This window comes from Homarus americanus, unplaced genomic scaffold, assembly GCF_018991925.1.
Source record: "Homarus americanus isolate GMGI-L3 unplaced genomic scaffold, GMGI_Hamer_2.0 scaffold24523, whole genome shotgun sequence".
NCBI lineage: Eukaryota > Metazoa > Arthropoda > Malacostraca > Decapoda > Nephropidae > Homarus > Homarus americanus.
This window is the reverse complement of record NW_024744357.1, coordinates 1857108-1879324: the sequence shown is the minus strand read 5'-3', so window position 1 is coordinate 1879324 and position 22217 is coordinate 1857108. Positions and strand designations below refer to the sequence as shown.

The 22217-nt window shown below is 49.7% G+C and overlaps 1 protein-coding gene across 1 annotated transcript in view; it reads right to left on the bottom strand.

Annotated features, from left to right (window-relative positions):
* LOC121877712 (glucose transporter type 1-like) overlaps positions 1 to 17602 on the bottom strand; it is a gene marked incomplete in the record, with an annotated part of 252013 nt that extends 234411 nt beyond the window's left edge. Inside the window, 1 exon segment of the mRNA XM_042383546.1 lies at positions 17581 to 17602.
* Positions 17603 to 22217: the final 4615 nt, after the last annotated feature.

Genomic DNA, 22217 nt, shown 5'->3' with positions numbered 1-22217 from the left:
GGCTGAGAAAACGACGTTAGGGCTTTCCACGTCTGCTAGGTTCGGGTGTAGGGTCGGGGTAGAACTCCTAGGCTCGTGCTAGGACAATTTTGCTATTAAAATTTTCTTCGGGGGTTCTTTGAGGAAAATTTTTTTTAAGTGGTCATCAGGGTCAACCAAGAAAAATTTGGTCCTTGGATATTCTGGTTCGTAGTCCCGACAGACTCTCCGACGCTCTTGGGATAGACTCCGCTGGTCTACAAGGAGGGAAAGGGATGGAGGAAGGGGAGGAGGCACTGTTGGGAGACTTTCCTAGACTCAGAAAATTCTACTCTTGGTATCATTAGGAAAATTTAAAGGACAGTGAAAACTTTTACCCAGAATTTGATCTTGCGTATCGAGAGGAAAATTTTTGCACTAAAGAAAGAAATTTATTTTATAGTCCCGAGAAGAAAATTTCGCTCCAGGCGACTTCAGTCTATAATCCCAAGAGTAAATTGGGCACTAAAATTGATATGTTTCGGGGTCCTATGAGAGAGATCTTGGCAGGGTCGACCATGTTTAGTGAAGCCTAATGCGAGAATGTTGATATCCTTCCTTCCTTGGGCCACACATCCTCACTCTCTCCCATGAAGGGGTATTGGGCCACACTCTCCCATGGTGGGGAATGGGATTACTGGGCCACACACTTCCACACTCTATTATGGTGGGGAGTACTTGACCACATCCTTCCACGGTGGGGGAGGGAAGCCTTGACACACACACACACCACACACACACACACACACACACACACACACACACACACACACACACACACACACACACACACACACACACACACACACACACACACACCAGTAATTCATTAGGTGGCCAAAACCATGAAAAATTTGACCCAGTAGAGGGGAGACATAGAGAAATTGTTTATTGCCTGACCGCCTGCTGACACTATTGCCCACCCATTGCCCACCCTCGCCCTCCTCTTGCCTAACTATTACCCGCCTTTACCTCCCTCTTGTCCATCCTCACCTTCCTCTTGCCCACCAATTGCCCACTCTCACTTTTCTCTTGCCCAACCATTGCCCACTTTCCTCTTGCCCAACATTGTCCATCCTCACCTTTCTTTTGCCCACCCCTCACTTTCCCCTTACCCACCTATACTTTCCTCCTCCACCCACTACCACATTCACGTTCTCTCGCCCACCAGACCACCATTGACGTCATTATAGAAGTTTCACCAACAAAACTTTCCAGACCTGCCACCCCAAAAAAACCACCTCACAATTGACCTCAACATGACCCAGATTCTCAGAGGTTGGAGCATCTACATTCCTCGTTAAGTGTAAAGGAGAGAACAGCGTTATCTAGTTAATGGGCCAGAGTCTCGGCACAAATTGGAAGCCATTTCGAAAGTTATATTCCTCAGTGAGACAGACGCGTTCTTACATTAACTATTAAAGGGTGTGAATTGAACCTAAGAATCTTTGAGAATCTTGAACGTAAGAGAATCTTTGAGAATCTTGAACGAAATAGAGACTCGTAAGATAGGTGAATAGACGACACACGACCCCCTCCTCACCCTTAATTCTTGGGTTGGGAAGGGAATAAATCATCATAATGGATTCAAAGTTCATGAGAGGGAGGAGTCATGAGAGGAGGAGGAGTCATGAGAGAGGAGAGGGTCATGAGGAGAAGTCATGAGGAGGGTCATGAGAGAGGAGGGGTCATGAGAGGAGGGTCATGAGGAGGAGTCATGAGAGGGAGGAGTCATGAGGGAGGGTCTGAGAGGGAGGGATCATGAAAGGAGGGGGTCATGAGAAGGAGGTCATGAGAGGAGGAGTCATGAGAGGGAGGGTCAGGAGGAGAGTCATGAAGGAGGAGAGGGTCTGAGAGGGAGGGGGTCATGAGGAGGAGGGTCATGAGGGAGGAGGGTCATGAGAGGGAGGAGGTCAGAAGAGGAGGAGGGTCATGAGGGAGGGTCATGAGAGGAAGGGGTCATGAGGGAAGGAGGGGTCATGAGGAGAGGAGGGTCATGAGGAGGAGTCATGAGAGGGAGGGGTCATGAGGAAGGAGGGGTCATGAGGGAGGAGGGAGCAAGAGAGGGAGGGGTCATGAGGAGGAGGGGCCATGAGAGGGAGGGGTCAGAAGGAGAGGAGAGAGTCATGAGAGGGAGGGTCATGAGGAGGAGTCAAGAGGAGGTAGAGAGGGAGGAGTCATGAGAGGGAGGGTCATGAGAGGAGGGGTCATAGGGAGGAGGAGTCATGAGAGGAGGAGTCATGAGAGGGAGGAGTCATGAGAGGGAGGTCATGAGAGGGAGAGGGGTCATGAGAGGGAGGGGTCATGAGAGGGAGGGGTCATGAGAGGGAGGGGTCATGAGAAGGGAGAGGGGTCAGGAGGGAGGAGTCATGAGAGGAGGGGTCATGAGAGGGAGGAGTCATGAGAGGGAGGGTCATGGGGGAGTCATGAGAGGGAGGAGTCATGAGAGGGAGGGTCATGAGAAGGGAGGAGTCATGAGGGAAGGGAGGGGTCATGAGGAGAGGAGGGTCATAAGAGAGAGAGGAAGTCATGAGGAGAAGGAGAGTCATGAAAGAGGAGAGGAGGGTCATGAGGAAGGAGGGCCATGAGGAGAGGAGAGTCATGAGGAAAGGAGGGGTCATGAGAAGGAGGGTCATGGGAGGAGGAGGGATCAAGGAGAGAGGAGGAGTCATGAGGAGAGGAGGGTCATGAGGAGAGGAGGGGTCATGAGGAGAGGAGGAGTCATAGGAGAGGGAGGAGTCATGAGGAAGGAGGAGTCATGAGGAGAGGAGGGTCATGAGGAGGAGGGTCATGAGGAGGAGAGGTCATGAGGAGAGAGGGAGAGGAGTCATGAGGAGAGGAGAGTCATGAGGAGAGGAGGGGTCATGAGGAGAGGAGGTCATGAGGAGGAGAGGAGTCATGAGAGAGGAGGGGTCATGAGGAGAGGGAGGAGTCATGAGGAGAGGAGGAGTCATGAGGAGAGGAGGAGTCATGAGAGAGGGAGGAGTCATGAGGAGAGGAGGGTCATGAGGAAAGGAGGGGTCATGAGGGGAGGAGTCGCGAGGGAGAGGAGGAGTCATGAGGGGAGAGGAGGGAGCATGGGAGGAGAGGAGGGTCATGAGGGAGGAGGGTCATGAGGAGAGGAGGGGTCATGAGGAGGAAGAGTCATGAGAGGAGGGGTCATGAGGAGAGGAGAGGTCGTGAGGAGAGGAGGGTCAGTGAGAGGGAGGGTCGTGAGGAGGAGGGGTCATGAGGAAAGGAGAGGTCATGAGGAGGAGGAGTCATGAGGAGAGGAGGAGTCATGAGGAGAGAGAGGTCATGAGGAGGAGCAGAGGAGAGGAGGGTCATGAGGAAAGGAGGGTCATGAGGAGGAGGAGGAGCCATGAGGAGGAGGAGTCATGAGGAGAGGAGGAGTCATGAGGAGAGGAGGGTCATGAGGGAGGAGGGGCGCGAGGGGAGGAGGTCATGAGGGAGGAGGGGTCATGAGGGAGAGGAGGGTCATGAGGAGAGGAGAGTCATGAGGAGGGAGGGTCATGAGGAGAGGAGGGTCATGAGGGAGAGGAGGGGTCATGAGGAGAGGAGGGGCCATGAAGAGGAGGGGCCATGAGGGAGAGGAGGGGCCATGAGGAGAGGAGCATGGGAGAGGAGGGCATGAGGAAGGAGGAGCAGAGGAGAAGGAGGAGAGGAAGGAAGGGGGAGAGGAAGGGTCATGGGAGAGGAGGGGTCAGAGGAGAGGAGGGGTCGTGAAGAGAGGAGGAGTCAAGAGGAGAGGAGCCGAGGGAGAGAGGTCGTGAGGAGAGGAGGGGTCATGAGAGAGGAGGGGTCATGAGGAGAGGAGGGCCAGGAGAGGAGAGGCCATGAGGAGAGAGAGGGGCAAAGAAGGAGAGGAGAGGGGCCATGAGGAGAGGAGGGACATGAGGAGGGAGGGTCATGAGGAGAGGAGGTCATGAGGAGAGGAGGGGTCATGAGAGGGAGAGCATGAGAGGGAGGGGTCTACGAAGGAGAGGAAGGGGTCATGAGGAGAGGAGGGGCCCATGAGGAGGAGGGAGGGCCATGAGGAGGGAGGGGTCATGAGGAGGGAGGGTCAGGAGGAGAGGAGGGTCGTGAGGAGAGGAGGGCCGTGAGAGAGGAGGGCCATGAGGAGAGGAGGGTCTGAGGAGGGAGGGGTCATGAGGGAGAGGAGGGGTCATGAGGAGAGGAGGGGACATGAGGAGAGGAGGGCCATGAGGGGAAGGGGCAAGAGAGGGGAGGGGTCAGAGAGAGAGGGAGGGGCCATGAGGAGGAGAGGAGGGGTCAAGAGAGAGGAGGGCATGAGGGGAGAGGGGCTCGTGAGGAGGGAGGGGTCATGAGAAGGGAGGGAGGGTCATGAGGGAGGGGAGGGGTCATGAGGGAGGGAGGGGCCAGGAGAGGGAGGGCATGAGGGAGGGAGGGGTCATGAGGGAGGGAGGACTCGAGGAGGGAGGCTTATGAGGAGAGGAAAGGTCATGAGGAGAGAGGCCACGGAGGAGAGGAGGGGCCAAAAGGGAGAGGGGTCGTGAGGGAAGGGAGGGGTCTGAGGAGGGAAGGGCCATGAGGAAGGAGGGGCAGGCTGAGGAGGGAGGAGTCATGAAGAGGGAGGCTCATGAGGGGAGCTCAGAGGAGAGGAAGGGGCCACGAGGAGAGGAGGCCATGAGGAGAGAGGAGGGTCATGAGGGAGAGGAGGGGTCATGAGGAGAGGAGGGGCATGAGGAGAGGAGGCCGAGGGAGGAGGGCATGAGGAAGGAGGGGTCATGAGGGAGAGGAGGGGCATGAGGAGAGGAGGTCAGAGGAGAGGAGGGCCATGAGGAGAGGAGGGTCATGAGGAGGGAGGGGCCGCGAGGAGGGAGAGGGTCTGAGGGAGAAGAGGGCAGAGAGGAGGGTCATGAGGAGGGAGGAGCATGAGAGGAGGGTCATGAGAGAGGGAGGGGTGGGAGAGGGAGGAGAGGTCATGAGGAGAGGAGAGGGTCGTGAGGAGAGGAGGGTCAGTGAGGAGAGGGAGGGGTCGTGAGGAGAGGAGGGGTCATGAGGAGAGGAGGGTCATGAGGAGAGGAGGGTCTGAGGAGAGGAGGGTCATGAGGAGAGGAGGGTCATGAGGGAGGAGGGGTCATGAGGAGGAGGGTCATGAGGAGAGGAGGGGTCACGAGGAGGAGGGGTCATGAGGAGAGGAGGGTCAATGAGGAGAGAGGAGGGCCAAGAGGAGAGGAGGGTCATGAGGAGAGGAGGGTCAAGGGAGAGGAAGGTCATGAGGAGAGGAGAGGTCATGAGGGAAGTCATGAGGAAGGGAGGAGTCATGAGGACGGGAGGAGTCATGAGGAGGGGAGGGCTCATGAGGAGAGGAGGAGTCATGAGGGGTTCAGAGGGTGGATTTAGGTAGCCCATATGAAGTCACATGTTAGATCTCTCTCTCTCTCTCTCCCTTTCTTCCTGCCTCAATCCTCTCACTTCTCCCTCTCACCCCCCTCTCTATATCCCTTTCATTCTCTTTTATCACTCAATAATAATAATAATAATAATAATAATAATAATATATAATAATAATAAAGAAATTTTTGCAAAGGATAATAATAGACGGAATTATTAAAACCTTAGAGGCAGAATTACCAGCTTTTAATTAAAACAAATAAATTATAATGATAAGCTGAGAGAGAGAGAGAGAGAGAGAGAGAGAGAGAGAGAGAGAGAGAGAGAGAGAGAGAGAGAGAGAGAGAGAGAGAGAGAGAGACCCTCCGCTTCCCGTTGTGTCTTGTTTACAATCCAACCGTTCGTGTGACGTCAGAGATACTAGCCCCGCCCCTCATCCACAAATCCGGCTGCCCCCACAGGAACCCAAACAACAACAACCAGCCTCGGTGACAAACGCCTCCCTGAGACGAACAAACATGACTGATAAAACCTTTCTGATTTTTGTGTTTAATTCATTATAAAAACAGTGGCCTCTGTCCTGACCATTTCTAAATAAATCTGCAACACCAACACAACAAAGCAACACAACTACTCACAGCCTTCCCAAAAGCCAACACAGAACCCAACCAACAGACACAACACACAAGCTAGCTAACACAAACTAACAAAGCTAAACAACACAACTATAACAACCAACCAAACTAACACAGGCAGCAACAAAACTAAACAACTACAAATTGCCAAGCCAAAAGCTAATCAACACAAACCCAACAAAGCCATTTCCGAACCAAAGCTAACCTAACTACACCTAACCAAAGATAACATCCTAACCACCAAAGCAAACCTAGCCTAACACAAAGCGGCTAATCAAACTTCCTGACCCCTGACAGGCCTGACCCAACCTCGTGCCTGACAACAAACACACACGTACCACCACAGCCCATAACACACATTGCCTAACCTAACAGAACCTACACGTGCCTAACCTAACAGAACCTAACCTACACGTGCCAACCTAACCTAACACACGCATTACCTAACCTAACAGAACCTACACGTGCCTAACCTAACAGAACCTAACCTACACGTGCCTGACCTGACTACCTGACCTAACCTACACGTGCCTGACCTCTGCCCAGACTGACTAAGCCGGTGCGTGGAAAACTCTTTAATGTTGATAATAATCTCTCAGAGGTGATCTTCATCTTCCTCCTCCCCTCCTCCTCTTCCTCACCCCCTGTTGTTCTTCTTCTTCATGTTGATTACCTCCTCCTACCTCCTCCTCCTCCTTTTATTCTCCTTTCTCTTCCTCCTCCTAGTCACCTCTTCCCTTCTACCTCCTCCTCCTGTGACTTTACTGCAGTAGTCAGTGCTAATACCACCCCCCCCCCTCCTCCCGGTAGATATATCTCCTGGAAGCGTCCTCCAAATGCTCCGTCGTATACATCGGAACATTATCTCCTCCACATAACCTTTCATCGTGCTAACCTACTGCTGCCTTCTCCTACCCCAGGGTGTTTGTGATCTCAGGAGGCTACCTAGCCTCCTGGAACTTCCGACCACCCTACTAATCTCCGTGGCCTCCTCATGGAGTCATTAACTCACCCACCTACCACTTCCTACCTACCACTAACCTTCCTGCCTACCAACCTCACACAACCCTCCTACCTACCACCAACCCCCTGCCACCTTCCACACCTACCAAGCCCTCCCCACCTACCATAACCTTCCACCCAACCCTACCCCATAACCTCCTGCCTACCAAACCCTCCTACCTACCATAACCCTCCTTCCCTACCATAACCCTCCTTCCTACCATAACCCTCCTTCCTACATAACCTTCCCTACCATAACCCTCCTTCCCACACCACCTCCTACCCACACCCTACCTACCATAACCCTCCTACCTCACCACTAACCTTCCTGCCATAACCTTCCCTACCATAACCACTCCCTTCCTACCATAACCTTCCCTACCACTACCCTCCTACCTACCATAACACCTACCACCAACCACCTTCCTACCATAACCTTCTACTCATAACCCTCCTGCCTTAACCTTCCTACCATAACCCTCCTCCCTACAACCCTCCCACCCTACCATAACCCCCCTACCTACCATAGCCCTCTTCCCTACCATAACCCTCCTTCCTACCTGCCTTCTCTACCAACCCTCCTTCCTACCATAACCTCTACCTACCATAACCTTCCTACCTACCATAACCTTCCTACCATAACCTCCTACTACCATAACCCCTACCAACCCCCTCCCATAACCTTCCCTCATAACCACTCCTTCCTACCATAACCTTCCCTGCCATAACCTCTCCTGCCATAACCCCTACCTCCATAACCTCCTACCCATAACCATCCTTCCTCCTTCCTACCATAACCCTCCTCAACCTCTACCTACCTTCCTACCTGCCACCCTCCTACTACCATAACCTTCCCTACCATAACCTTCCTACCAACCCACTCCTTCCTACCATAACCCTTCCTACCAACCCTCCTTCCTACCATACCTCCTTCCCTCAACCACTCCTTCCTACCACCAACCCCTCACCTACCATAACCTTCACCTACCTGCACTTAACCTACTCCCACCATAACCCCTCCTTCCCTACCATAACCTCCTACCTACCTTCCTCACCATAACCTTCCTACCATACCCTCCCTACCATAACCCTCCTTCCTACCATAACCTTCCTACCATAACCCTCCTCCTACCACCAACCCCTACCCTCCTACCACTAACCTTCCCTACCAACCTCCTACCTACAACCTTCCTACCACCTAACCTCCTTCCTACCATAACCCTCCTTCCTACCATAACCTCCTACCTACCAACCTTCCTACCACTACCCTCCCACCTAACCCCTCCCTTCCTCACCAACCTTCCTACCATAACCCTCCTACCTCAACCTTCCTACCACCAACCTTCCCTACCACTTAACCTTCCTACCATAACCCTCCTTCCTACCATAACCCACCATAACCTCCCTCCACCAACCTTCCTCCACTCCTACCTACCACCCAACCTTCCTACCATAACCCTCCTACCTACCATAACCTTCCTACCATAAACCTTCCTACCAACCTTCCTACCATAACCCTCCTTCCTACCATAACCTCCTACCATAGCCTCCTACCTACCATAACCCTCCTACCTGCATAACCCTCCTACCTCCACCAACCTTCCTACCATACCACCCTTCCTACCATAACCCTCCTTCCTACCATAACCTTCCTACCATAACCCTCCTACCACCACCACCAACCTTCCCTACCATAACCCTCCTTCCTACCATAACCCTCCTTCCTACCATAACCTTCTACCTACCATAACCTTCCTACCATAACCCTCCTTACCACCACCAACCCTCCTTCCTACAACCTCCTTCCTACCACAACCTTCCACCACCATAACCTTCCTACCACCAACCTCCTTCCTACCATAACCCTCCCTCCTCACCAACCACTACCTACCATAACCTTCCCTACCATAACCTTCCCTACCACCAACCTCCTACCACCTTCCTCATAACCTTCCTACCATACCTCCTTCCTACCACCAACCTCCTACTACCTCCCTCCTTCCCTACCACCTTCCTACCATAACCCTCCTTCCTACCATAACCTTCCTACCATAACCCTCCTTCCTACCATAACCTTCCCTACCACCAACCCTCTTCCTACCATAACCCCTTCCTACCATAACCTTCCTACCATAACCCTCCTACCTACCATAACCCTACCATATTCCTCATACCACTCTCCATAACCTTCCTACCATAACCTTCCTACCATAACCCTCTACCAACCTTCCTACCATAACCTTCCTACCATAACCCTCCTACCTACCATAACCTTCCTACCATAACCCTCCTTCCTACCATAACCTTCCTACCATAACCCCCTCCCCCGCTGGCCAATATTTACTTAAGTTAAATATGCCCAGACCGTATCTCAAGGAAGGGTGGGGGTGGGGTGAGGAGTGGGCGAGGCAGGAAAGGGGTGGGAGAGGGAGCAGGAAAGGGGTGGGAGGGCAGGAAGGAGGTGGGATAAGCATGGACCAGTGAATGACCCAGGAAATTAGGGTGGGCCAGGTAAAGAAAGAGGACGGGGTGGGACGGGGTGGTGGGGAGGGGGGTTTCGTGTGTGTGTGTACGTGTGTGTGTGTGTGTGTGTGTCTTACTTGCTGCTGAGAGAATTAAATGGAGATAAGAGACATAATGATATACTATAGATATATACTGTAAATAGATCGTGTTGTGCTAGGGAGAGACGGAGAGAGTCAGCTCCATATTCGAGAGATAATGTAGATGGTCCTCGAGGCTGCGTAATTAAAACCCCGAGAGATTCAAGACCCATTCAGGTGGTCCCAAATACTCCGCCCGTGACGTCACACATCCTTCCACCAATGAGAGCAAACAAACATAACTTTACATTCCTTGCCAGCCAATGCGAACCATCACGCTGGCATCATATACCCTTCCACCAATGAGAGCAAACAAACATGACGTCATATTCCTTGGCAGTCAATACGATCTATCACACTATGGCGTCATATACCCTTCTACCAATGAGCAAACAGGACGTCATTTTCCTTGCCAGCCAATACGAACCGACTTCATTTTCCTTGCCAGCCAATACGAACCATCACACTAGGACGTCATATACGTTTCTACCAATGAGCAAACATGACCTCATATTCCTTGCCAGCCAATACTCACCATCCAATTGTGACGTCATACGCCCTCCCACTAATGACAACAAATAAAGATGGAGTCACTTTCACCACACTCGTAAAAGGATCCCCTGTTAACATACAGTTTTCTCTTCGTAATAAGACACCACTGGATGTCGTTTTCATGGTGACGTTAAGCACACTCATTTTTTTCTCACATTTAAGGGGATCCTCTCATACACCAAATAAAAAGAAAATCAAAGAAAATACCCCATATATAATAATAATAATAATAATAATAATAATAATAGTTTGGTCTCCAGCTCACAACATCACCAACCAACCATATAACAGAGCACGCCTTACCAGCCAACCAAACCACAGTACAAGTTGTAAGAAAATTGTCACCATAATTTACAGACACTCCTCCATACTTTCCTTCAGAGCAGCAAAACTAAACTATGCACTGTGGCCAAATTTAATAGGGCTCTGTATAGATGCCATGAGGATCTATACACCAAGTTTTAAATGTATTGGTTACAGTGTTGCCTAGTTACGACCTGGACAAGACCTGATGGTGAGGGAGAATGGAATGTCTGGTTATAGTGAGTGTCGTTAGGGGACATATTAATAGTGAGGCTGACAGTGTGAAAGTGAGTGACGGTGAGTGAGTGACAGTGACTGATAGTGAGAGCGAGACTAACTGGTGACGTCATGCTGTGAGGTGAAACTTGACATTTCACTGTGGCATCACTAAATACAATAACACACACACACACACACACACACTGACCCTCTCGGCTCACTCTGACAATCACCATGACCTCATCTGCAAATTTGGTGAGAAGCTTCTGCACCATCCTCGACACCGGCTCCTACTACCACCCGAGATCCCTCGTCTGAGAATTGCTGTTCGACATCACTACCACATCCAGCCCATACGAGCACGAACTGATCGCTATAAGAACAGCCCAGTGCCGACCATTGTAAAAAATATCACACACACACACACACACACACACACACACTGGGCTAAAGAACAACAATAATAAATATAAACTCAGGTAGGTGTGGGTGGAAGAGGAGGAGAAGGAAGGTGAGGGTGGAGGAGAGGCAGATGAAGGTGGAGGAGGAGGAGGTAGGTGAGGATGGAGGAGGAGGAAGTAGGTGAGGGGTGGAGGAGGAGGTGGGTGAGGGTGGAGGAGGAGGAGTAGGTGAGGGGTGGAAAGGAGGGTGAGGGTGGAGGAGGTGGGTGAGGGTGGAGGAGGTGGGTGAGGGGTGGAGGAGGGAGGTGGGTGAGGTGGAGGAGGAGGTGGGTGAGGGTGGAGGAGGGAGGTAGGTGAGGGGTGGAGGAGGTAGGTAGGGTGGAGGGTGGTGAGGGGTGGAGGTAGGTGAGGGTGGAGGAGGAGGAGGTAGGGGAGGTGGAGGGAGGAGGAGGTAGGGGAGGGAGGAGGAGGAGGTAGGGAGGGGTGGAGGAGGAGGAGGTAGGGGAGGGTGGAGGTAGGTGAGGGTGGAGGTGGGGGAGGTGGAGGTAGGTGAGGGTGGAGGTGTTGGTAATCTCTGGCCCCGTTGTGACGAGCAGTGCCGCCAACAGCTCTTCCCCTCCCTCACACCTCTACCTCTCCTCATCCCACCACTGCACCTAACACCACTAACACAGCTAATAACCCTGCACCTACCCGGCCACCTTCAACCGCCGCCGGTAAAAATAGGAACGGGTTATCCGGCACGGGTTAAAACTGGACCTTAGCATCACTGGTGACGATCCTCGCCGACTCATCAATAGGACCGGCCATCCCCAGCGCCCGTGACGTCACACGCCCTTCCACCAATGAGAGCGAATCAACATGATGTCACAGTCCTTGCCAGCCAATAAGAGCCACCTCACTGTGACATCACACGCCCTTCCGCCAATAAGAGCGAATCAACATGATGACACAATCCCGCCAGCCAATAAGAGCCACCCATTGTGATGACATAAATGGCCTCACTTGGGTATTGTGGTCTTAAAGTTAATTAAAAAATACCAAAACAAACAATGGAGAGAAAAATGAATACTTATAACGAGGCGGGAAAATATAAATCACCTTTTACAGTGATAAAGAAATTTAATGGATAAATATAAGAATGAATTAAATAGTGTTTCATTATTCTGCCATACTAGGGACGCCATATTGGTTACTAGGGACGCCATACTGGTTACTAGGGTCACTATACTGGTTACTAGGGACGCCATACTGGTTACTAGGGTCACTATATTGGTTACTAGGGTCATCATACTGGTTACTAGGACTCCATACGTTACTAGGACGCCATATTGTTACTAGGTCATCATACTGGTTACTAGGGACGCCATATTGGTTACTAGGGTCATCATATGGTTACTAGGACGCCATACTGGTTACTAGGGTCTGTATTGGTTACTAGGTCATCATACTGGTTACTAGGGACTCCATACTGGTTACTAGGGACGCCATATTGGTTACTAGGGTCATCATACTGGTTAGGACCCATTTGGTTACTAGGTCATCATACTGGTTACTAGGGACGCCATACTGGTTACTAGGGTCACTATATTGGTTACTAGGGTCATCATACTGGTTACTAGGGACTCCATACTGGTTACTAGGGACGCCATATTGGTTACTAGGGACTCCATATTGGTTACTAGGGACTCCATACTGGTTACTAGGGTCACTATATTGGTTACTAGGGTCATCATACTGGTTACTAGGGACGCCATACTGGTTACTAGGGACATTATTGGTTACTAGGGACGCCATATTGGTTACTAGGGACGCCATACTGGTTACTAGGGTCACTATATTGGTTACAAGGGTCACTATATTGGTACTAGGGTCATCATACTGGTTACTAGGGACTCCATACTGGTACTAGGGGCGCCATATTGGTTACTAGGGTCTCTATTGGTTACTAGGGACGCCATACTGGTTACTAGGGACGCCATATTGGTTACTAGAGGACCATATTGGTTTAGGGACGCCATACTGGTTACTAGGGACGCCATATTGGTTACTAGGGACGCCATATTGGTTAGGACATCATGCAGTTACTAGGGACGCCATACTTGGTTACTAGGAACGCCATATTGGTTACTAGGACGCCATATTGGATACTAGGGACGCCATATTGGTTACTAGGGACGCCATATTGGTTACTAGGGACGCCATATTGGTTACTAGGGACGCCATATTGGTTACTAAGGACGCCATATTGGTTACTAGGACGCCATATTGGTTACTAGGGACGCCATATTTACTAGGACGCCATATTGGTTACTAGGGACGCCATATTGGTTACTAGGGACGCCATATTGGTTACTAGGGACGCCATACTTGTTACTAGGGACGCCATACTGTTTACTAAAGAGAACGAATTCGACAGAGACAGAACTAATTGGACAGGCGGACAGACATACCAATAAACAGAGACTGTCAGCTGCTTCTGTTAGGTTAAAAAGAGCCGTCAACAGTGATGGCGTTAAATCCAATAAACCACAGGTGTGTCGGCTGTCTGGCTGACACACACACACACACACACACACACACACACACACACACACACACACACACATACACACACACACACACACACACACACACACACACACACATACACACATACACACACACACATCGCTACCACACACACACACATCCTGCCCCCACACAGACACACATTGCTGCCACACACACACACACATCGCTGCTCCACACACACACACACGTCGCTGCCACACACACACACACACACACACACACGTCGCTGCCACACACACACACACACACGTCGCTGCACACACACACACACATCGCTGCCACACACACACACACGCGCCCCCACACACACACATCGCTGCCACACACACACACACACACGTCGCTGCCACACACACACACGTCGCTGCCCCACACACACACACGTCCTCCACACACACACACACACACACAGGTCCTCCCCTACCATGCACTCGTATTTTGTAACACCAACGCCAAAATAATATGACCCGACCTTTAAACTTTGGCGAAATCAAAGAGACAATTTTTGAGATATTTTCCTGGCCCAGTACCTGTCTCTCCGTCCTGAGAGACACTGAGGGTTGGGACGGTGAATAGGACAGTGGGGAGACAGAGTGAGAGACAGTAGAGTGAGGAGGCAGTAGAGTGAGGAGACAGTAGAGTGAGAGACAGTAGAGTGAGGAGACAGAGAGTGAGGAGGCAGTAGAGTGAGGAGACAGTAGAGTGAGAGACAGTAGAGTGGAGAGAGACAGTAGAGTGAGGGAGACAGTAGAGTGAGGAGACAGTAGAGTGAGGAGACAGTGATGAGAGAGACAGTGGAGTGAGGAGACAGTAGAGTGGGAGGACAGTAGAGTGGGAGAGACAGTAGAGGTGAGGACAGTAGGAGAATGGGGAGAGACAGTAGAGTGGGGACAGTAGGGTGGGGAGACAGTAGAGTGAGGAGAGACAGTAGAGTGGGGAGACAGTAGAGTGAGGAGACAGTGGGGAGTGGGGGAGACAGTGGGGGGGAGACAGTAGAGTGAGGGAGGCAGTAGAGTGGGGAGACAGTAGGTGAGGGAGACAGTGAGTGGGGGAGACAGTGGGGTGAGAGACAGTAGAGTGAGGGGAGACAGTAGAGTGGGGGAGACAGTAGAGTGAGGAGACAGTAGAGTGAGAGAGACAGTGAGTGGGGAGACAGTGGGGTGAGGAGACAGTGGGGTGAGACAGTAGAGTGAGGGAGACAGTAGGTGGGGAGAGACAGTAGAATGAGAGACAGTAGGTGAGAGACAGTGGGGAGTGGGAGGACAGTAGGTGGGGAGACAGTGAGTGAGAGACAGTAGAGTGAGGGAGGCAGTAGAGTGGGGGAGACAGTAGAGTGAGGGAGACAGTAGGTGAGGAGAGACAGTAGAGTGAGGGGAGACAGGTGGGGTGAGACAGTAGAGTGAGAGACAGTGAGTGGGGGGCAGTAGAGTGGGAGAGACAGAGTAGAATGAGAGACAGTAGGTGAGAGACAGTAGAGTGGAGAGACAGTAGAGTGAGAGAGACAGTAGAGTGAGAGACAGTAGAGTGAGGGCAGTGAGTGAGAGACAGTAGAGGTGAGAGGGCAGTGAGGTGAGGGACAGTGGGGTGAGAGACAGTAGGTGAGAGAGACAGTAGAGTGAGGGAGACAGTAGAGTGAGGAGACAGTAGAGTGGAGAGAGACAGTAGAATGAGAGACAGTAGAGTGAGAGACAGTAGAGTGAGAGAGACAGTAGAGTGAGAGACAGTAGAGTGAGGGCAGTGGAGTGAGAGACAGTGGGTGGGGAGACAGTAGAGTGGGGAGACAGTAGAGTGAGAGAGACAGTAGAGTGAGAGAGACAGTAGAGTGAGAGACAGAGGAGAATGAGAGAGACAGTGAGTGAGGGAGACAGTAGAGTGAGAGGGCAGTAGAGTGAGAGAGACAGTAGAGTGAGAGAGAGACAGTAGAGGAGGAGAGACAGTAGAGTGAGAGAGACAGTAAAGTGGGGAGACAGTGGAGTAGGGGAGACAGTAGAGTGAGGGAGACAGTAGGTAGAGAGACAGTAGAGGTGGGAGAGACAGTAGAGTGAGAGACAGTAGAGTGAGAGAGACAGTAGGGAGTGAGGAGAGACAGTAGAGTGAGACAGTAGAATGAGAGAGAGACAGTAGAGTGAGGGAGACAGTAGAGTGAGAGGACAGTACAGTGAGAGAGACAGTAGAGTGAGAGAGACAGTAGGGTAGAGAGGACAGTAGAGTGAGAGAGACAGTGAGTGAGGGGGGACAGTAGAGTGAGGGAGACAGTAGAGTGAGGGAGACAGTAGAGTGAGGAGAGACGGAAGTGAGAGAGAGAGACAGTAGGTGAGAGAGACAGTAAAGTGGGGAGACAGTAGAGTGAGAGACAGTAGAGTGAGGGAGACAGTAGGGTGAGAGAGACAGTAGAGGTGAGAGAGACAGTAGAGTGGGGAGACAGTAGGTGGGGAGACAGTAGAGTGGGAGAGACAGTAGAGTGAGAGAGACAGTAGGAGTAGGAGACAGTGAGTGAGACAGTAGAGTGAGGGAAGTGAGGAGACAGTAGAGTGGGGAGACAGTAGAGTGAGAGAGACAGTAGAGTGAGGAGACAGTAGAGTGAAGAGACAGTAGAGTGAGAGAGACAGTAGAGTGAGAGACAGTAGAGTGAGAGAGACAGTAGAGTGGGGAGACAGTAGAGTGAGGGGAGACAGTAGAGTGAGGGAGACAGTAGGAGTGAGAGACAGTAGAGTGAGGAGACAGTAGAGTGGAGAGAGACAGTAGATTGAGGGGAGACAGTAGAGTGAGAGAGACAGTAGAGTGGGGAGACAGTGGGTGAGGAGACAGTAGGTGGGGGACAGTAGAGTGAGGAGACAGTAGGTGAGGAGACAGTAGAGTGGGGAGACAGTAGAGTGAGGGAGACAGTAGAGTGAGAGAGACAGTAGAGTGGGGGAGACAGTAGAGTGAGGGAGACAGTAGGTGGGGAGAGACAGTAGGTGGGAGAGACAGTGGAGTGGGGAGACAGTTGAGTGAGGAGAGACAGTAGAGTGAGGGAGACAGTAGAGTGAGAGAGACAGTAGAGGAGAGACAGTAGAGTGGAGAGAGACAGTAGAGTGAGACAGTAGAGTGAGGAGACAGTAGGTGAGAGAGACAGTAGGTGGAGAGGACAGTAGAGTGAGGGAGACAGTAGAGTGAGAGAGACAGTGAGACCCTCCACACAACCAAGGAACTATTCTTTCCGCTGTACAAACTTGAAGACAAAAATTACCCCCAGGAGACAACAATGAAAAACTTGAAATAAAATCCAATAAAAAAACAGCAAAATAAAATAAATATTGAAGAATTTATAGCACTGTAGGTTAAAGCACACACACACACACACACACACATCCTTGACCACCGAAGGGTCAAGACGTACCTGGCGCTCCTCTCAGGCAGCCAGATCCCTGTTAAGTTGGCCCATACCAACTCCTTCCCTGAACCTCCTCACCGGAATATCAACAAGTTCTCTCCAGAGTTACTATTTCATTTAGGAAAGGAATGGAACCAGTGTTAAACAGAGGTGAACAGTGGTGAACAGTGCTTAAGTCAGTGAGAACAACTCAACAGTAACAGTCATTACCCAAGTTCCTTCACACAGTGAGGTCCCAGGTACCAGTGATGGCGCCCGTGAGACCCAACAACAGCCAGCGATGTGTTAATCCGTCTACGATAGGAAGGCCTGGGACCACACCTCACTCATATAACACCATCTGTGAGGGAATTACTACACCACGTCAATTATTATTATTATTATTACATACACACGCACACACACACACACACACACACGTTTTCTCTCCCTTGTCATCTCTCTCTCCTGTGTATATGTGTGTGTGTGTGTGTGTGTGTGTGTGTGTGTGTGTGTGTGTGTGTGTGTGTGTGTGTGTGTGTGTGTGTGTGTGTACATCTTACCTCCCTCCTGAGAACGTGACAGTCACACACCTGTACCCCTCAACACACCTGTAAGAAGAAGACACAACTGTTAACACAATCACCACGAGATAATACTAAGTGTTTAATATGGTAATAATGTCACACCTGTTGTTGTTATTGATGGGAGTACTGAACGAGTGCTATGTTATGAGATGTTATGTGATGTTATGTTATGTGATGTTATGTTATGTGATGTTATGTTATGTTCAAGTGTTAGTAATGGTGGGTACTAGTGGTAATTACCGAATTATTGTAACGGGTGTAATTATTGTTCAATGTTACATAATTATATAATATGTGTAATTAGTACGACTGAACATTACATAATTATATAATGGGTGTGATTTATTTTGAACATAACTAAATTAATGTTCACAGAGCCAGGGGAGGGTGAACTGTTCAACCTGACAGTAGTGTAAGTGTTCATGTGTTCATAATTAAGCCCCTGATATGACTGTTCATACTTAATGTTGGTCCTCGAAAATTTATGTTCTACAATTCATGCCAGCAATGTTCAAATTAATACCCATAATATACTGTACTGTGTTAAATGTTCAGCTTTGACAGTAAAGTTCAAATTTGATGGTGAACTGTTCATATTAATAATAAAATACATAGTTATTACTGAGCCTTTAATATTAATGTTCATAAGTCAAATTAATCCTGTAGTGACATAGAGTATATAATGATTACTGAGCCTTTATAATATATGTTCATCATTCGTGTTGAACTGTTCAAATAACTAACATAAAAACGTGAGCACTAGTCAGTTGTTCACACTAATGTTCAATATCGGTAGTGAATAGTTCAACATCACGAGTTATGGTAAATGGAGAACTAGTCAAACTGGTGATTAAACCTAACCCTGTGCATCCTTAACCAAATTAAACCTAACCCTGTGCATCCTTAACCAAATTAAACCTAACCCTGTGCATCCTTAGCAAATTAAACCTAACCCTGTGCATCCTTATCCAAATTAAACCTAACCCTGAGCATCCTTAGCAAATTAAACCTAACCCTGTGCATCCTTAACCAAATTAAACCTAACCAAACTTAGTTAGCTCTAAAGTAACCTAATTAACTAAAACTAACCTAGCTTAATGAAAATCCTCTCCAAACCTTACTTAATCTAACCCAAAGCAAACTTAACCTAACCTAACCATACCTAAGCTTCTACTGTAGGTTTGACTGATCTGTATTTATGTAAAGTGAAATTCTAACCTCATTTCGAGGCGACCCCCTCAACCAGCAACACACAACACTTCTAACAAAAAACTACTTTGGAACAACACAGAGTCAGAATCCAGAAGTTTGCCTAAGTTTCACCAGAGAGACAAGTTTACGTGTCAGGTACACTTACAGTGGTGTGGTTAAGGTTGGGTTTACGTGTCAGCTATGGGTACAGTCGTTAGGTTAGGATTACGTGTCAGCTATGGGTACAGTCGTTAGGTTTACGTGTCAGCTGGGTACAGTGGTTGGAGTTGGTTTACAATGTCAGCTATGGGTACAGTGGTTGGGTTAGGTTTGCAGCATGAAGTTTGACTATGGGTACAGTCGTTAGTTAGGTTTACGTGTCAGCTATGGTACAGTCGTTGGGTAGGTTTACGGGTCAGCTATGGGTACAGTCGTTGGTTAGGTCAACATGGGTACAGTGGTTGGAGTTTACGGGTCCTATGGTACAGTCGTTAGTTGAGTTTACGTGTCCATTGCAGTGGAGGGTTTACGGTCAGCTATGGGTACAGTCGTTAGGTTGGTTTACGTGTCAGCTAGGGTACAGTAGGTTAGGTTTACGTCAGCTATGGGTACAGTCGTTGGGTTAGGTTTACGTGTCAGCTATGGGTACAGTGGTTAGGGTTGGGTTTACGGGTCAGCTATGGGTACAGTCGTTAGGTTAGGTTTACGTGTCAGCTATGGGTACAGTGGTTAGGTTAGGTTTACGTGTCAGCTATGGGTACAGTCGTTAGGTTAGGTTTACGTTAACGCTATGGGTACAGTGGTTAGGTTAGGTTTACGTGTCAGCTATGGGTACAGTGGTTAGGTTAGGTTTACGGGTCAGCTATGGGTACAGTCGTTAGGTTAGGTTTACGTGTCAGCTATGGGTACAGTGGTTAGGTTAGGTTTACGGGTCACTATGGGTACAGTCGTTGGAGTTGGTTTACGTGTCAGCTATAGGTACAGTCGTTAGGTTAAGGTTTACGGGTCAGCTATGGGTACAGTGGTTGGGATTGGGTTTACGGGTCAGCTCGGGTACAGTCGTTAGGTTAGGTTTACGTGTCAGCTATGGGTACAGTGGTTAGGTTAGGTTTACGGGTCAGCTATGGGTACAGTCGTTAGGTTAGGTTTACGTGTCAGCTATGGGTACAGTCGTTAGGTTAGGTTTACGTGTCAGCTATAGGTACAGTCGTTGGGTTGGGTTTACGTGTCAGCTATGGGTACAGTGGTTAGGTTAGGTTTACGTGTCGCTATGGGTACAGTGGTTAGGTTAGGTTTACGGGTCAGCTATGGGTACAGTCGTTAGGTTAGGTTTACGTGTCAGCTATGGGTACAGTCGTTGGGTTAGGTTTACGGGTCGCATTCTGTCGTTAGGTTAGGTTTACGTGTCAGCTATGGGTACAGTGGTTAGGTTAGGTTTGGTCAGCTATGGGTACAGTCGTTAGGTTAGGTTTACGTGTCAGCTATGGGTACAGTGGTTAGGTTAGGTTTACGGGTCAGCTATGGGTACAGTCGTTAGGTTAGGTTTACGGGTCAGCTATGGGTACAGTCGTTAGGTTAGGTTTACGTGTCAGCTATGGGTACAGTCGTTAGGTTAGGTTTACGTGTCAGCTATGGGTACAGTGGTTAGGGTTGGGTTTACGGGTCAGCTATGGGTACAGTCGTTAGGTTAGGTTTACGTGTCAGCTATGGGTACAGTGGTTGAGTTGGGTTTACGTGTCAGCTATGGTACAGTCGTTAGGTTAGGTTTACGTGTCAGCTATGGGTACAGTCGTTAGGTTAGGTTTACGTGTCAGCTATGGGTACAGTGGTTAGGTTAGGTTTACGTGTCACTATGGGTACAGTGGTTGGGTTAGGTTTACGTGTCAGCTATGGGTACAGTGGTTAGGTTAGGTTTTACGGGTCAGCTATGGAATTGCAGTCGTTAGGTTAGTTTACGTGTCAGCTATGGGTACAGTCGTTGAGTTGGGTTTACGTGTCAGCTATGGGTACAGTCGTTAGGTTAGGTTTACGTGTCAGCTATGGGTACAGTGGTTGGGTTGGGTTTGCGGTCAGCTATGGGTACAGTCGTTAGGTTAGGTTTGGTCAGCTATGGGTACAGTGGAGTTAGGTTTACGTGTCAGCTATAGGTACAGTGGTTAGGTTAGGTTTACGGGTCAGCTATGGGTACGGTCGTTAGGTTAGGTTTACGGGTCAGCTATGGGTACAGTCGTTGGTTAGGTTTACGTGTCAGCTATGGGTACAGTCGTTAGGTTAGGTTTACGTGTCAGCTATGGGTACAGTCGTTGGGTTGGTTTACGTGTCAGCTATGGGTACAGTCGTTAGGTTAGGTTTGCGTGTCAGCTATGGGTACAGTCGTTAGGTTAGGTTTACGTGTCGCTGGGTACAGTGGTTAGGTTAGGTTTACGTGTCAGCTATGGGTACAGTGGTTAGGTTAGGTTTGGGTCGCTGGGTACAGTGGTTAGGTTAGGTTTACGTGTCAGCTAAGGGTACAGTGGTTAGGTTAGGTTTACGTGTCAGCTAATGGGTACAGTCGTTAGGTTAGGTTTACGTGTCAGCTATGGTACAGTGGTTAGGTTAGGTTTACGTGTCAGCTATGGTACAGTGGTTAGGTTAGGTTTACAGATTCAGCTATGGGTACAGTCGTTAGGTTAGGTTTACGTGTCACTATGGGTACAGTGGTTAGAGTTGGGTTTACGTGTCAGCTATGGGTACAGTCGTTAGGTTAGGTTTACGTGTCAGCTATGGTACAGTGGTTAGGTTAGGTTTACGTGTCAGCTATGGGTACAGTGGTTAGGGATTGGGTTTACGGGTCAGCTATGGGTACAGTCGTTAGGTTAGGTTTACGTGTCGCTATGGGTACAGTGGTTGGGTTGGGTTTACGTGTCAGCTGTAGACGATCGTTGGATTAGGTTTGGGTCAGCTATGGGTACAGTCGTTGGGTTGGTTTACGTGTCAGCTATGTACTGATGGATGGAGTTAGGTTTACGTGTCAGCCCCAATGGTACAGTGGTTAGGTTAGGTTTACGTGTCCTTCATGGGTACAGTCGTTAGGTTAGGTTTACGTGTCGCTATGGTACAGTGGTTGGAGTTAGTTTTCCGTGTCGCTATGGTACAGTGGTTGGAGGTTAGGTTTACGGGTCAGCTATGGTACAGTCGTTAGGTTAGGTTTGCTGTCGCTATTGGTACAGTGGTTGGGTTAGGTTTACGTGTCAGCTATGGGTACAGTCGTTAGGTTAGGTTTACGTGTCGCTTTGGGTACAGTGGTTGGGTTAGGTTTGCATTGTCAGCTATGGGTACAGTGGTTAGGTTAGGTTTGGGTCAGCTATGGTACAGTCGTTGGGTTGGGTTTACGTGTCAGCTAGGTTTAGATGGTTAGGTTGGGTTACAGTGTCAGCTATGGT